Genomic DNA, 16,082 nt, shown 5'->3' on the forward strand with positions numbered 1-16,082 from the left:
AACTACCATATGACCCAGCAATCCCACTACTGGGCATATACCCTGAGAAAACCATAATTCAAAAAGAGTCATATACCACAATGTTCATTCTTCCGTTTTTCTACTTCAGCTTCAGCAGATAGACATTTATACCTGGATGAAACAATTTCTGAGGCTCTGTGGAAAGATAATAGTAGTATAGCAGCCTATCTATCTATTTCACTCCTGAGGGGAAATGACCCACCACAGTTGACTTGACATACATATAATATTCTCCAAAAAGCAAATAAGTATTTGGGGTCAGGTAGAATGATAAATAACTCCTCTTTTTATTCTTGTCTTGGATGTATGGTATGAGCACCTGAATCAGGGGGTTGAACCAAATTACAATGAGCAGAATTGTCTAAGGGGACTTCCAGAGTGTAAGGCCAACTGGCCCGAGGCAGGGGAACACAATCAGTTTCACAGGTTGCATCAGACCGAAATTCACCGGACCACGAAGTTGCAGAAACTGCCCTGGAGACATTCCGGACCACCCAGGTCCAGGAACTGACCCTGGGGACTTTGAACCCAGCCCAGCCTTCCCGCCTTTCGAGGGGCGGGACTAACGGTCCCCCACGATACCCGAAGAGACCACCAAATAAGGAATAACCTTCGCTCTCCCAGATTCACCACACCCCTTTCCCTTCTTCCCCTATAAAATCTTGCCCAACCCTCGCCCGGGTGCGACTTCTCTGGCCCCTTTCTCTCGGACAGTGAACCTCCCCTGGGAGCGGTCCTTAATAAAGCTCACTTGAAGCTTTCCTCCGTTTCGCGGTGCCGTTTGTTAAGATCCGACCTTACATTTGGTGCCGAAACCCAGGAGGGGTACCAAGCCCCGCAGGTTACGGAACCTCTACTCATCTACCCGATCCGGCAGAAAACGGGGTAAGTCCCCCACCCTTGTTCCCTCCGACCCGCAGAGTCCCTGCCCACCGGACTCCCTGTCCTTAATCGCGGCTGCGTCAGGGATTCCTCCGTCCTCTCTCCGGGCCTCGGGCAACTGTGGAGACGTCCCAATTGCCTGACCGCTCTCCGACCTGCCGGACCTCGGGTGATTGTGGAGACGTGCCAATCGCCTGACCGCCCTCCGACCTGCCGTGAATTGGAGACTGAGACCAGGGACGCCTCTCTCCCTCTCCATTCACTCAGGGACAGACTGGGGGTCATGGAAACCTCACAATCGAAACCAGATCCTAAGACGCCCCTGGGGTGCCTCCTAGCCAATTTTACAGCCCTCGGTTTCTCCCCAGATCTCCGTTGCCGACGGCTTATTTTTTATTACACTGTGGCCTGGCCACAATATCCTCTAGACAATCAGTCCTGAAGGGACTTTCGATTTTAACATCCTCCGTGATCTAGATAATTACTGCCGCAGGACGGGCAAATGATCTGAGGTCCCCTACGTCCAGGTTTTCTGGTATTTGCGCTCCCGCCCCTCCCTTTGCGTCAATTGTTCTACCTCTCAGATCCTCCATCCAAAACCTCAGTCCCCTTGGATTCCTCCCCACTAGCCGACCCTCCCGAATCTCTTACCACTCCCCCCTTCAGAACTCCTCTCTAACCTCCACGCTACCCTGAAGCGGTCCCTCCTCCTCCTGAACCCGCTCCGGCCCCTCCAACCATTCCTCCGCCTCCCTCAACGGTTTCTCCTCCCACGCCCCTTGCTTCGCCAATTAGTGCACATACACGCTCTCACGACTCCCAAGATCCAAATCTCCACTGCCCTCTGAGGGAGGTAGCAGGAGCGGAAGGACTGGTCAGAGTCCATGTCCCTTTTTGTCTCCAAGATATCTCTCAAATAGAAAAGCGATTAGGCTCCTTTTCTGCCGACTCTTCCCGCTACCTCAAAGAATTTCGCTCTCTCAAGCTTACGATCTAACCTGGCACAATACCTTTGTGATCCTATCTTCTACTCTGACCCCTGACGAAAGGGAAAGAATTCAAACTGCTGCCCGAAACCATGCAGATCAGGTTCACCTTACCGACAACTCCATGACTGTCGGAGCGACTGCCGTACCTGGCACCGATCCAGGCTGGACTTATCAGGATGGCCAAGATGGCCGTCGTAAACGCGACCTCATGATCCAATGCCTCCTGGCTGGCATGCAGGCTGCCGCTCATAAGGTAGTCAATTTTGAAAAACTAAAAGAGATAACCCAAAAACCTAACGAAAATCCAGCTATCTTTCTCAATCGCCTTACAGAGGCCTTAACTCTCTACACCCGGCTGGATCCCGACACCCCGGCAGGGGCAGCGGTCCTAGCCACCCATTTTATCACCCAATCAGCCCCGGACATCCGAAAGAAATTAAAACGGGCGAAAGACGGCCCTCAAACCCCTATTCGAGATCTGGTGAAGATGGCCTTTAGAGTCTACAATGGCCGTGAGGATTTGGCAGAATCCAGCCGACAGGCTCGGATGCACCAGAAGGTGGCCCTCCAAACCCAAGCTCTTGTAGCCGCCCTAAGGCCGGCCATCTCCCGTGGATCACAGCATCCACGGGGTCTGCAAAAGGCAACCCCGCCGGGGACCTGCTTCAAATGCGGAAAAGAAGGCCACTGGGCTCGCCAATGTCCCAATCCCCGACCTCCTTCTAAGCCCTGTCCCAGCTGCGGGCTGACGGGCCACTGGAAGAGTGACTGCCCTACGACTTGCCCTCCCTCAGCGTCTCCACGCGGGGGGCAGGCCGACCCAACGGCATTACCACTCGAACTGCTGGGATTGGCTGACGACTGACGGCGCCTGGACTCGAGGACCCCCATCACTCTTGCCGAGCCCAGGCTAACACTACAGGTAGCGGGTAAGTCCATCTCATTTCTGGTGGACATGGGGGCTACCTATTCGGTCCTGCCTACTTATTCCGGGCCAGTTTCTCCTTCCCAGATCTCGGTCATGGGTATTGATGGCTAACCATCCTTCCCACTCCAGACCGGTCCACTCCCATGTCATATCGAAGGACTCCCTTTTACTCATTCCTTCTTAGTCATACCATCCTGCCCAGTTCCCTTGCTAGGCCGAGATGTCCTTTTCCACTTAGGGGTAGATGTAGAATTAGTCAGTTGCCGTGTTACATCCTGTAAGTCACTTGCCAAATTTTCACTTTGTATCTCCTCACCCGTAGGCTTGGCAAGATTAAAAGTCCTGGTCTGGAGTGAGGTGGTGGAGGTTTCTACCAGGGAATACAGAACATGAAGCTATGACTCGCATAGCTTCAATATGACTCTCACATGGTTGTACTGGGCTTATAATGCTGTTGGTTCAGTAGACAGTGAAAGGAGATTGTTGGAGATTGCTAGAGTTTTGGCAACACAATAGGTCAGAAAGGACTATATCTGGAATTCAGGAGATTCACTGGAGTAAATCTTGATGATCCAGACATAGTGATAACTATGTGTACAGTCGCAACAACCTTAACCTGACAAGTACAGCAACTGAAGGCTGTAATTCTTCAGGGATCAAGGTCTGGGTCTTCTCATCAGCCAAGAAACTGAGACCAGCTGAGGATAAGAGTAATCTAAGACTATACAGTAAAAGAGAGAGATGATGAATATCAGTTAAATCCTAGGGACAAGTTACAATTCTGGGTATGTTAAGTTATTCAATTAACACTCTTGTATTAAGCTTTGTGTAGAGTCTGAGGCGGGCCACTACAACTGTGATGTACTGGAGTTAACGTAGGGCACAGGAGATCTTGAGCCGTGCAAGGAGAGGTGGTCCCTATCAGATATTTCTTATATTTACCTCAAACTTTACTGTAGGTTTTTGCTCTAGCATGACAGCACTTTAACATGAATACACAACACTTGTCTTGCTTTCTGAATGGTGTTTCTCTGCTACAGCTCCATTGGAAGGCTGTTGAAGCTGAATCGGCTAGGATGATGCATGCATGCACATATATCTGTGGGGCAGACTGGGTAAACAAATACCCCTATTCGCGTCTCAGGCTGATATGCATTTTCTGGATTCCTCATAGAGTCCCTAGTGGGATTGGGTCCCAATGGCCCATAGTGGAAACAGCCTAATAATGCTACTTAAGACAACTTTCCCTCTTTCGTTTTTCAGTTATTGCCTACATTTTGGTGCCTTAATGTCACTTCTAAAAATAAACAACTGCATAAGAGTCCTTGTCTAAAACCTGTTTTACTGGGGGAACCCAAACAAGGACAGCAGGGTCCCTGAAATATCCTATATACAAAGTACCTAAAAAATGAAATATCCCCATCTTTACTATGGGCTGTTTGCCCAAGTTTCTACCCTGGTTATTCATCTCAGGAAAGCTGTAGTCCTGACCACCAGCAGAAACCAGAAAGAAAAACAAAAAACAAAGTCTGAGGGAAATCTTTTCAAACCCAAAGCTCTAATGTTTTCCTTGAAGCCTAATAGATTTCAGGGTCAATATAAATGTTTAGCTAATTTACAAAAACCTGTTACTATCAGACTCAAGGTGTTTATAGTCCTTTCAATATGTAACTTTCTAGTTCAAACTGTAATTAATAATATCACATGTATGAAAAGTTATCTGAGTTATGCATTTGACTTCCTTTCTCTGGGTGCCAGGCTATTAGAGTCAGAACACTAGAGTAATAGTTTTATTGACATCAGAATTCTAGATAAACTGTTTTTATTATTTTTTGGCATAAAAAAATCTAAAGAACTTGATAGAGAAGGCACAGTCTAGGAGCCTGACCAATTTCTTTCCCCACTTTCTCAATTGTCTCTTTTTCTGGACGTTCCAGGAGAAGACATGAAAAGAAGCAGCACAGAGACTCCAATAGCCACTCTATTAATAGGCTCTTGCTCCCTTTGGGGAAAAAAAAATAAAGGAAATATTTTAGGATGTCAAAACCATTGAGATTTGGGTAAAGTCTGACTATATGAGACTTTATGTGTATACACAGCTATCACAGCAATACATCTGCCAGTGACTTTTAATGGTTGTTAATGCCTTGGAATATATGGAAACTAATATATTTCTAAGTTTGTAAAATAAATTTGTGGTTCTTTACCAGTTTCTTTTCAGACATAACTGAAGAATAAGAATTAAGGTATGATAAACATACATTTTAGAGGAAACTAGGTGTTAGTCTTAATGATAGCCTCAAAGCAACCCCAAATACCTTAATATTGATGTAATAATAACCATCTAGAATCTTTTGAATATGAAATCCATCAAAGAATTTACGTGAAGGTAGTAGTTCATGATATATAGTTTTCCCCTATTATATAGTTTTATGTGAATTTTTAATAATAGACGTTTATGCTGGTTATTTACTTCTATAGGGATTTTACTTAATTCTCTACTTTATCTTACATTTACAACATTTGTTAGAATGAATAGGAATATTTATATAATTACAATCCAGTTTCACCACCACAGCAAGTTTTTATTATGGGTAAATCTATATTAATATTTTGGTGTAATATCCCATTAGACCTTTGGATAGAAGTCACTTTAGCTGTACTCCGTGATATTCAGTGAAGCATAATTTTCATGGAAAATGCTATAAGCATATTTCATCCTCAGAAAGTTAATTAATACGTTAGAAGCCTTGCCACCAACTTACATTGATCATAAAAAGGATACGGATATCACTTAAAATAAAAACAAGTGAAAGAATCTCATAATTTCCTCATATTTCCATGTCATTTTACCTATTTCAAATTTTCTTAATGGTCCAATTCATAATTTTGTATATTTTATAAAATTTATAAGATGAATCAAAAGAATTTAATACTACATTTTAAACTTTCTTTTTTTCTCTAAAATAATATATTGTGTCTATTTGATCACATATTCAGACATAATAGTTATTCAAGTTCTTAACTGTGGGCTTTATAATAAAAATTGTATATATTCATATTTATGCATTGCAAAAGAGAAGTGCTCAATGAGCTATGAATAAATTATGACTCATTAACTCATTGATCACAGATATGAAAGCGTGGCAGCCTGGCATACTTTCTAAGTGTCATGAAAAGGACAGTCCTATTTTGCAAAACTGTATATAGTGGTGTTGGAGGAGTTCACGGAAAGGGCATGACCACTGGATGACATGCAAGCTGCAACTTACCTGCCTCTGGTGTTTTCAGAATGTACATTCTGCGGTCCATTTCCTTACTAATTGCTACTTCAAGGATACAATCTTTAGAGTAAAGTGTTACTGAGACCATCTGGACAGTGCGTGACTGAACTTAAGGCTTCTATATAAACTCTTAAGATTCTGGTGGCAGGTGAGGAGATCTACTCATCTTGCTACTACGCATGACAAGCCTCCTACGTAAGGTCCCTTGATTGTTAACACAGCTGCCTACCAATCTGGAGTGGTCTTTCTTCCTTCAGTCTCTCTTTGACCTCTGCATAAAGAGGGCCAGTTTCAAATTTCACCCTGGGAACCCCTAAGGAACTGAGGTTTGAACCAGCAAGTGGTTACCTTTCACTGAAAGGAGAAGTGGGAGAATCCCTTCCCGAAAGGGTAAGGTCATTCTCTTTCTTTCAGCATTTGCACAGTGAAAGACACACCCAAGAAACTGGGGAATGTCTCCTACTTCAAAATGAAGAATCAGATTAAGCATTTTTGCATTGTTTTTCATATTATTTTCTGGAGATCAAATGTGGCGCTGGTGAGATTTGAATCAAATACACATCATTATATTAAGCTGCTTTCAGTAGAAAATTTTTAACACAAATGTGAAAGATAGTATTTTTAAAATACAGTTGACCCTTGAACAACACGGGTTTGAACTGCATGGGTCCTCTTATAGGCAGATTTTTTTCAATAGTAAATAATATAGTACTATACAGACCGAGGTTGGTTGCATAAGAGGATGCAGGAATAGGGATACAGAGAAACTTAGGATAGGGAGGGCCAACTATAAGTTATATGCAGGTACCAGGGGAGTTGATACTCCTAATGCCAGCAGTGTTCAAGGGTCACCTGTAATCTGCTTAGTGTATATATATATATATATATATATATATATATATATATATATATAAAATACATTTAATTATTTTCAGTATATTTAAGTTTCAATCATATTTCCTATCAAGAGAGGTAAAATTAACTTTTATTTTTAAATATTGTTACCGAATTAGACGCGAGGCTCCCTCTTCGGGACCAAGCCTAACTCCTGACTCGGTCAGGGAGTTCTTTCCCACTCAGGTTCGTGCTACCAATAATGAAACTGAGTTTGTTCAAGCAAGACAGGCTCTTATTCAATGGCCAGAGAATGGAGCAAGGGAACTCAGGCTCTAAAGGCACCTTCTCCCTGAAGGGATGGGAGTAAAGGAATTTAACGGTTAGAAGGCAGACAGGTCTTCTGGGCCTCTAGGAAAGGGGTGGAAATTTCCAGGTGCTGCCAGGGCATGCACAGTCTTCCATGCCCCTTTGCATGAGGCATAGATTATGCCTAGCTGAGTACAAATCCCTCCTTTGGGCGGAGATCTTAGTATGATAATGAAGCAAAGGTAACTCTCAGATTCCTCCAGGTGGGTTCCTGAGGTCAAGTCTGTGCTGGTTCGAGGTGGTTGACCACTGTATACCTCTCAAAGCATGTATCTCTCAAAGTACAGCTGCAAAGCATCTCTGCCATATACCAGGTACTTTTGAAACAAACACAGAGATAATCAGGGCAAGTCTCCTTCAGCTCTCAGGGGTTGGTATAGAAACAGAGAGAAAAATCAAGGCAAGGAAAGTGGTGACCTTTGGCCTACTTTGCCCGTTATCTTAAGTTTCTGCGCCTGGGCCCTGGGTTGCATGGGTGACAATATTATTAATTTCTTATTAACAACCATCACAGTAATTATTTAATAAATTGTACTTATTGTTCCACTATCAACTATTAAGACTTCTAGTCACTACATTTAGCCAAAAGGTCTGAGACACTTTTCTGAAAAATGTAGGTTTCTCACTTGGGAAGTGAGGGTTGTAACTATGTACATGGTCTTACCCAGACAAAAGAGTAATGGTTAAAGGCTCTGGCTCTAAGTCACACATCTACTGATTCATTGAGTGCAAGGTGCTCCTCTTTGAGTTCCAATCTTTTCACTTGTAAAATGAAGACAATATTACTAATGCCTAATTCAAAAATTGCCAGGAATATTAAATGAGATATTCTACATGAAGCACTTTACATTGTATCTGGCTCATATTAGATGTCAGTAAATGTTATTTTTATTATTGTTACCCCTATGGATTTTTTTGGTGAATGCTGGATAATGTTCATAAAATCAATTTGTATATTATTAATATCTGTTCAATATTAATTTATCATTTTATTAGTATCAGACTGAAAACAACCCCTCAGTTAATTACTTTGGAGTAGTTGATCTCTATGTATTGTACCAGACAAAGATAATAGGGCAAGGTCATTATGTGGATCAGGAAACAAATAATTTCTTTTTTTTTAATTTAATTTTTTCCATAAATTTATTTATTTATTTATTTTTGGCTGTGTTGGGTCTTCACTGCTGCACACAGGCTTTCTCTAGTTGCAGTGAGCTGGGGCTATTCATTGCGGTGCGTGGGCTTCTCATTGCGATGGCTTCTCTTATTGCAGAGCATGTGCTCTAGGCACACGGGCTTCAGTAGTTGTGTCACATGGGCTCAGTAGTTGAGGCTTGTGGGCTCTAGAGCGCAGGCTCAGTAATTGTGACACGTGGGCTCAGTTGCTCCGCGACATGTGGGATCTTCCCAGACCAGGGCTCGAACCCCTGTCCCCTGCATTGGCAGGAGGATTCTTAACCACTGTGCAAACAGGGAAGTCCCCAAATAATTTCTGATGTTTTAATATGAAGAGAAACTATCAGATAACTGTATAGTGTTACATTATTTATGAATTAATGACATGTTGAATATCCTATCTTCTTTCTACTCTGCCCCTAAATCTTAAGAGTGGACACACAATGGAATTTTCTTGCTAGAAGTGAGAGTAACATAGATAGCCCCATTGGAAGATTCTAAAATTTGTAACAAAGTAGGCAATCAAGAATAATATTTGCAAAGGGGGAGAGTCTTAAGATTTAACTCAAGGGCAAAAAGTCCAACTAAAAGAACCCTACCCAGTTAGATGGCAAGATGTGGTAGACGTACAGGCACAGCCCAATTCCTGCTTCATAAAAGGGCTTGATGCCCACCAGCAGGGAGTGCAGGGGGCACATGGCCTCCAGGTGGCAGCTCCTTCATGCCAGCTTCAGCTCCCCCAAAGTCATGTCCTTCCTGTGGCAGCCCACAAACAGCTACTGAGTCAGGTGGTGATATAAAAGTCTTGTCATTTCAACAGGCAACACATACTCCAGAGCTCCCCACCATATTGGCTGAGGCTTTGTCAATCCTGAATTGCAGTTTGATTTCTTCTTTTGCCCAATCCAGCTTCTTCTTTTCACAGGTGTTGATTTCCAATAAAGAATTTACACCTTAAATTTCATCTCAGTGTCTGCTTCTGGAGAGAGAATTTGTGACACTAGAGCAGAATAAGAGAGGCTTTTTCCTAGCTTATGACTGAGTTAGCAAATCAATGTAAATTTTTTTTCCTCAAGTCATTATGAAATATGAGAATAGGTATAATGATTAAAACAATTTGTTTCCTTTGACAGTTTTTGGTAATAAAACTAAAGTAAATGATATGAGAAAATTAGGAACATGTTAGTATAGGAGCCCTAAACGTCAATATTATGGCACAGTCATAGAATATTATGCAGTCATTATTTATCATGCAATGATGTTTATAAAGTAGTAGTATTAATGTCAAAATGTTTTCAATATTTTAGGAAATAAATGGAATTTAAAAATCCAATACATTTTTATTTAGGCTAAAGATACTGTGCATAAGATAAAATATCCAATGTGATTTTATTTATGTTAAAAGCATTATGCATAGAGGGAGATATGCCAAAATTTTAAAAATGTATACTATTATTTCTTTTTTTAAAAAATTTATTTATTTTTGGCTGTGTTGGGTCTTCGTTGCTGCATGCGGGCTTTCTTTAGTTGCGGCGAGCGGGGGCTCCTCTTCGTTGTGGTGCATGGGCTTCTCATTGTGGCGGCTTCTCTTGTCGCGGAGCACGGGCTCTAGGCGCGTGGGCTTCAGTTGTTGTGGTGCACGGGCTTCAGTAGTTGTGGCACGCGGGCTCAGTAATTGTGGCTCGCGGGCTCCAGAGCACAGGCTCAGTAGTTGCAGTGCACGGGCTTAGCTGCTCCACGGCATGTGGGATCTTCCCAGACCAGGGATTGAACCCGTGTCCCCTGCATTGACAGGAGGATTCTTAACCACTGCACCACCCAGGGAAGTCCCACTATTATTTCTTAATGGTAGCAATTTTTGTTTTCTTCATGGCATAGTTTTTTGTTTGTCTTTCAAAAAATGAGCATTTAAACATTAGGAGTTTACTATTAAGTGACTAGATTTCTGCTCTCATATTGCTTGTTTTCTAACCAGGAAGAAAGGGCATGTAATAAATTAATGCTATTGTCACACAAGTTACTCTAGGCATTCTATTTCTAGTATTCCATACAACTTCAGATCTCATTTGTTATTTTGGCTGCTACATTATTTCACATTAATTAAAAAGTCAATTTAAAGTTTATAGCTACAAAGCCACAGTTCTCTGTAGACAGTTTATTCGATGAGGTATTTGAAACTAAGGGCAGAATGTGTCATTTGTTCCTATTAAGGTTCATCATTTTAGATTCAGCACGAGTTTCCAGCCTGTTAAAATTTGTTTATATCTAGATTCTATCTTCCGTTCTTCAAAAGTATATGTCATCTGAAAATTAAATCACTTTCCATCAATACCTACTCTAAATTTTTGTCAAAAATTTCTTACTAAAATTCAGAATTTGCCGTAAATTTGCCTTAGGTTTACAGAGGCCAATTAGTTAGTACTTTCTGAGTTAGGCTATTCAACATGTTAGGTATCCATCCAAACGCAAAACTTTCTAGTTTATAGTTCTTAAACTTTTCCCATAAATATAGTAGGAGACAATAGAACAAAAAAAGAAAAAAGTTTATTGTGTGATGAAACAGTTTGTCAAGAGTTTAGACAGGATGAATGACAATATTGTACCTTGAAGTATGATATATGAGAGATTTATCAGTATTTGCAATACCTAAATTGTCAGATAAACCATGGACCATAAATAACAGATGAATATATGAAAGAATGAATGAATATATGAATGAATGAATGAACCTAGTATGTAGGTAGACTAATTGATCCATGACAAATAAATGTAAAGTTACCAAAAAAAAAAATTATCTAGAGGACTTTTCTTCCATTTTCCTACCTCTGGATTTTGAGTCAGGTTTTTAGGGTAAGAAAATACACCTATGCAGATGTTTCTGGTCTCCTTTTTGGTTATTTCAATTTTTGATTCCTAAGTGCTTCCATGCTTTCCAGTCTTTAAAATTATGATTACTAAGCTCATTTAAGTATTATCTTTCCTGAATTTAGAGACATGGCCAAATTACTGTTATTCTGTGAGATCTCCGAACAATGTCTGATTCATTTTAGAGGCAAATGCTTTCCTATTTTCAAACTTATTAATAGATATTATGCATGGATAAGCACCAAAGCAACATTATTTTATTGCTTTTATGTGAATTCCTTTTATTTTCTGCTACCTCCTAGGGCTCCACATGGTCTCTGCTTTTAACATAATCACGGAAGACAGTAGACCTTTTTTATCTGTTGTCTAAAATAGTCTTCCCACTGTTCCATGCTTATTGATTCTCGTACTTTTAAAATCTCTCTTAGAAATCAATATTTTGACCTTGACATATTCTTAATTTGAGTATTAAAAATACATTCCTTACTTCAGTTTCATTTTCTTTGTCTTGGTTTGCTTTGTTGAACTAAAAGTTATGAAAAGAAAAACTAGGACATATTCTCTGAGACATTTTTCTTGATGAGTTTACATTATTCTATTCAAATCATGGCAAAAAGATTCCAACAAAACATGGGTTTTATGTCACATAGTGTTTAATTTATTTTTGATTGGAAGGACATCTTTTAAACTCTCAAATTTGTCAGTCGATATTCTTTTTTTTTTTTTTTTTGTCTTTCTGCCCCACCATTCCCAGTTCACACATTCTTGGTCACTCATTCTTACCCCTCCTTATGATTCCCAGTCACATGATTCTCTTTCCAACCATGACAACTTACCTTTAGAATGACAGTTCTGGGTGTACTATGATGCTTTTGCAAAAATGTTCTTATAAAAGGGTTTCATCTTCAAGGAATTCATGGAAAAGACTGACAAGTACAGGTTTCTGGTAACTGACTATACCGCTGAACTGAATGAATAAGCATTTTCAGAACTCTAATGGAAAACTGATGAATTCATAAAAGTGCTAACAAAAGATCAAGATAAAAAAATATTAGTTACATGAGACTGAGTGAACTGATGAGGATGATTATAATTTTTGTGACTTTCTGTTTGAATAAAAAAAAAAATCCCACAAGGACTCAGAGGCAAAAAATATACAAATCAATTTTCACTGAAAAGTAAAGGAGCTGTTACAGTGGAGGATTACTGGATTGAATGTCAATATTATGACATAGTATGAGTGTGCTTCGTGTTTGGTAATTGCAATCATTGTTGCTTTTGTTGTGGTCATCCATTTACAATGCTTGGTGTCAGTGTATTTATCTCTTGTAAAAATAAAATACAGTGTGTGTGTGTGAAAGATAAAAAAAAGAACACTGGCAATATTCTAACATTGTGTGCTTAGACACAGTGGTTGAAGTGGACATTATAAGAAAAGTCAGATTCTAGATATATCTCCTTATTGAAGTATAATTGACATATACATTATACTAGTTTTGGGTGTACAATATAATGATTCAACATTTGTATCCATTGGGAAATAATCACCACAATAATCCTAGTTACCATCTGTCACCACAGAGTTACAAAAAGTTTTTTTTGTTGTGATGAGAAAAAAAAAAGGAAAAAATAGATTATATATCAATATAAGAATAAAGAGACCCTTGGTAAGTGAGGAGGTATTAAGAGAACATGTAGTTACTACCATTACGTGAAACAGCTATTTTTAAATCCTTTGGTGAAAGATAAAAACAGTAATGGAATCCAAAAGCTAGCATTAAAGATATTTTGTCTGAATTCATTTTTTAAAAGAGGACATGGGTTAACCTTTAATTAAATACTGGGTAAAAAATTCTACATAAGCTTATCATGGATGTCTGTATTTAGTAAAGAAATATGTAACAAAAAAAGAGAGACCTGATAAATTCATAGAGAGTTTTTAACCCAGACTGGGGACAGTTCTGTTGAGATAGAGCAATTCCATTTGTGAGCAAAAAAAAAAAAAAAAGGCAAAATTCTTAGATGTGTAAATATATCTAAGTATAAATTGACCTATATTGAATAATTTAAGTATAAATTACTTAGTGACTTCCTAACCACTTGATAACCACACTCAAAAGCTGAGTAGTAAATTTGTATATTGTTATTTAGGTCTTAGCAAAGCCCTCACCTTCTTAGAGAGGCCTTCCATAACCACCCCATCTAAAATACCCTTCCTCATTAATAGACACATTACTCTGTTTACATACTTTTTTTTCTTTTAAAAATCAGTTTTTCTGAGTTGTAATCCACATACCATACAATTTATCCATTTAAGCTCTAAGACTCTATGTTTTTTAGTATATTTACATATATGTGTATCATCATCATCACAGCCAATTTTAGAATATTTTATCACCTCCAAAAGAAACCATGTGTCGTTCAGTTTTAACTCCCCTATCCCATCATCTTGGGGATGAAGAGACTTTTTTATTTTTTTAACATCTTTATTGGCGTATAATTGATTTAAAATGGTGTGTTAGTTTCTGCTTTACAACAAAGTGAATCAGTTATACATATACATATGTTCCCATATCTCTTCCCTCTTGCATCTCCCTCCCTCCCACCCTCCCCATCCCACCCCTCTAGGTGGTCACAAACCATCTAGCTGATCTCCCTGTGCTATGCAGCTGCTTCCCACTAGCTATCTATTTTACATTTGGTAGTGTATATATGTCCATGCCACTCTCTCACTTTTTCACAGCTTCCCCTTCCCCTCCCCATATCCTCAAGTCCATTCTCTAGCAGGTCTGCGTCCTTATTCCCATCTTACCCCTAGGTTCTTCATGACCGTTTTTTTTTTTTCCCTTAGATTCCATATATATGTTAGCATGCGGTATTTGTTTTTCTCTTTCTGACTTACTTCACTCTGTATGACAGACTAGAGGTCCATCCACCTCACTACAAATAACTCAATTTCGTTTATTTTTATGGCTGAGTAATATTCCATTGTATATATGTGCCACATCTTCTTTATCCATTCATCTGTTGATGGACACTTAGGTTGCTTCCATGTCCTGGCTATTGTAAATAGAGCTGCAATGAACATTTTGGTACATGACTTTTTTTGAATTATGGTTTTCTCAGGGTATATGCCAAGTAGTGGGATTGCTGGGTCGTATGGTAGTCCTATTTTTAATTTTTTAAGGAACCTCCATACTGTTCTCCATAGTGGCTTGTATCAATTTGCATTCCCATGAACAGTGCAACAGTGTTCCCTTTTCCCCACACCCTCTCCAGCATTTATTGTTTCTAGATTTTTTTGATGATGGCCATTCTGACCGGTGTGAGATGATATCTCATTGTAGTTTTGACTTGCATTTATCTAATGATTAATGATGTTGAGCATTCTTTCATGTGTTTGTTGGCAACCTGTATATCTTCTTTGGAGAAATGTCTATTTAGGTCTTCTGCCCATTTTTGGATTGGGTTGTTTGTTTTTTTGTTATTGAGCTGCATGAACTGCTTGTAAATTTTGGAGATTAATCCTTTGTCAGTTGCTTCATTTGCAAATATTTTCTCCCATTCTGAGGGTTGTCTTTTGGTCTTGTTTATGGTTTCCTTTTTAAGTTTCACTAGGTCCCATTTGTTTATTTTTGTTTTTATTTCCATTTCTCTAGAAGGTGGGTGAAAAAGGATCTTGCTGTGATTTATGTCATAGAGTGTTCTGCTTATGTTTTCCTCTAAGAGTTTGATAGTGTCTGGCCTTACATTTTGGTCTTTAATCCATTTTGAGCTTATTTTTGTGTATGGTGTTAGGGAGTGTTCTAATTTCATACTTTTACATGTAACTGTCCAGTTTTCCCAGCATCACTTATTGAAGAGGCTGTCTTTTCTCCACTGTATATTCGTGCCTCCTTTATCAAAGATAAGTTGACCATATGTGTGTGGGTTTATCTCTGGGCTTTCTATCCTGTTCCATTGATCTATATTTCTGTTTTTGTGCCAGTACCATACTGTCTTGATTACTGTAGCTTTATAGTATAGTCTGAAGTCAGGGAGCCTGATTCCTCCAGCTACATTTTTCTTTTTCAATATTGCTTTGGCTATTTGGGGTCTTTGTGTTTCCGTACAAATTGTGAAATTTTTTATTCTAGTTCTGTGAAAAATGCCAGTGGTAGTTTGATAGGGATTGCATTGAATCTGTAGATTGCTTTGGGTAGTAGGGTCATTTTCACAATGTTGATTCTTCCAATCCAAGAACATGGTATTTCTCTCCATCTATTTGTATCATCTTTAATTTCTTTCATCAGTGTCTTATAATTTTCTTCATACAGGTCTTTCATCTCCTTAGGTAGGTTTATTCCTAAATATTTTATTCTTTTTGTTGCAATGGTAAGTGGGAATGTTTTCTTGATTTCACGTTCAGATTTTTCATATTTAGTGTATAGGAATGCAAGAGATTTCTGTGCAGTAATTTTGTATCCTGCTACTTTACCAAATTCATTGATTAGCTCTAGTAGTTTTCTGGTAGCATCTTTAGGATTCTCTATGTATAGTATCATGTCATCTGCAAACAGTGACAGCTTTACTTCTTCTTTTCCGATTTGGATTCCTTTTATTTCTTTTTCTTCTCTTAATACTGTGGCTAAAACTTCCAAAACTATGTTGAATAATAATGGTGAGAGTGGGCAACCTTGTCTTGTTCCTGATCTTAGTGGAAATGGTTTCAGTTTTTCACCATTGAGGATAATG

General features: G+C 39.4%; 1 long non-coding RNA gene across 1 annotated transcript in view; it reads left to right on the forward strand.

The window, feature by feature from the left end:
* The first annotated feature begins 725 nt into the window (after positions 1-725).
* Positions 726-16,082, forward strand: part of LOC141276863 (uncharacterized) — a 64,549-nt gene continuing 49,192 nt past the window's right edge. Inside the window, exon 1 of the long non-coding RNA XR_012327113.1 lies at positions 726-906. This is a non-coding gene — a long non-coding RNA (uncharacterized lncRNA). The remainder of the gene's footprint in view (positions 907-16,082) is intronic.

Source organism: Tursiops truncatus, chromosome 17 (genome assembly GCF_011762595.2).
Source record: "Tursiops truncatus isolate mTurTru1 chromosome 17, mTurTru1.mat.Y, whole genome shotgun sequence".
NCBI classification, from domain to species: Eukaryota; Metazoa; Chordata; class Mammalia; order Artiodactyla; family Delphinidae; genus Tursiops; species Tursiops truncatus.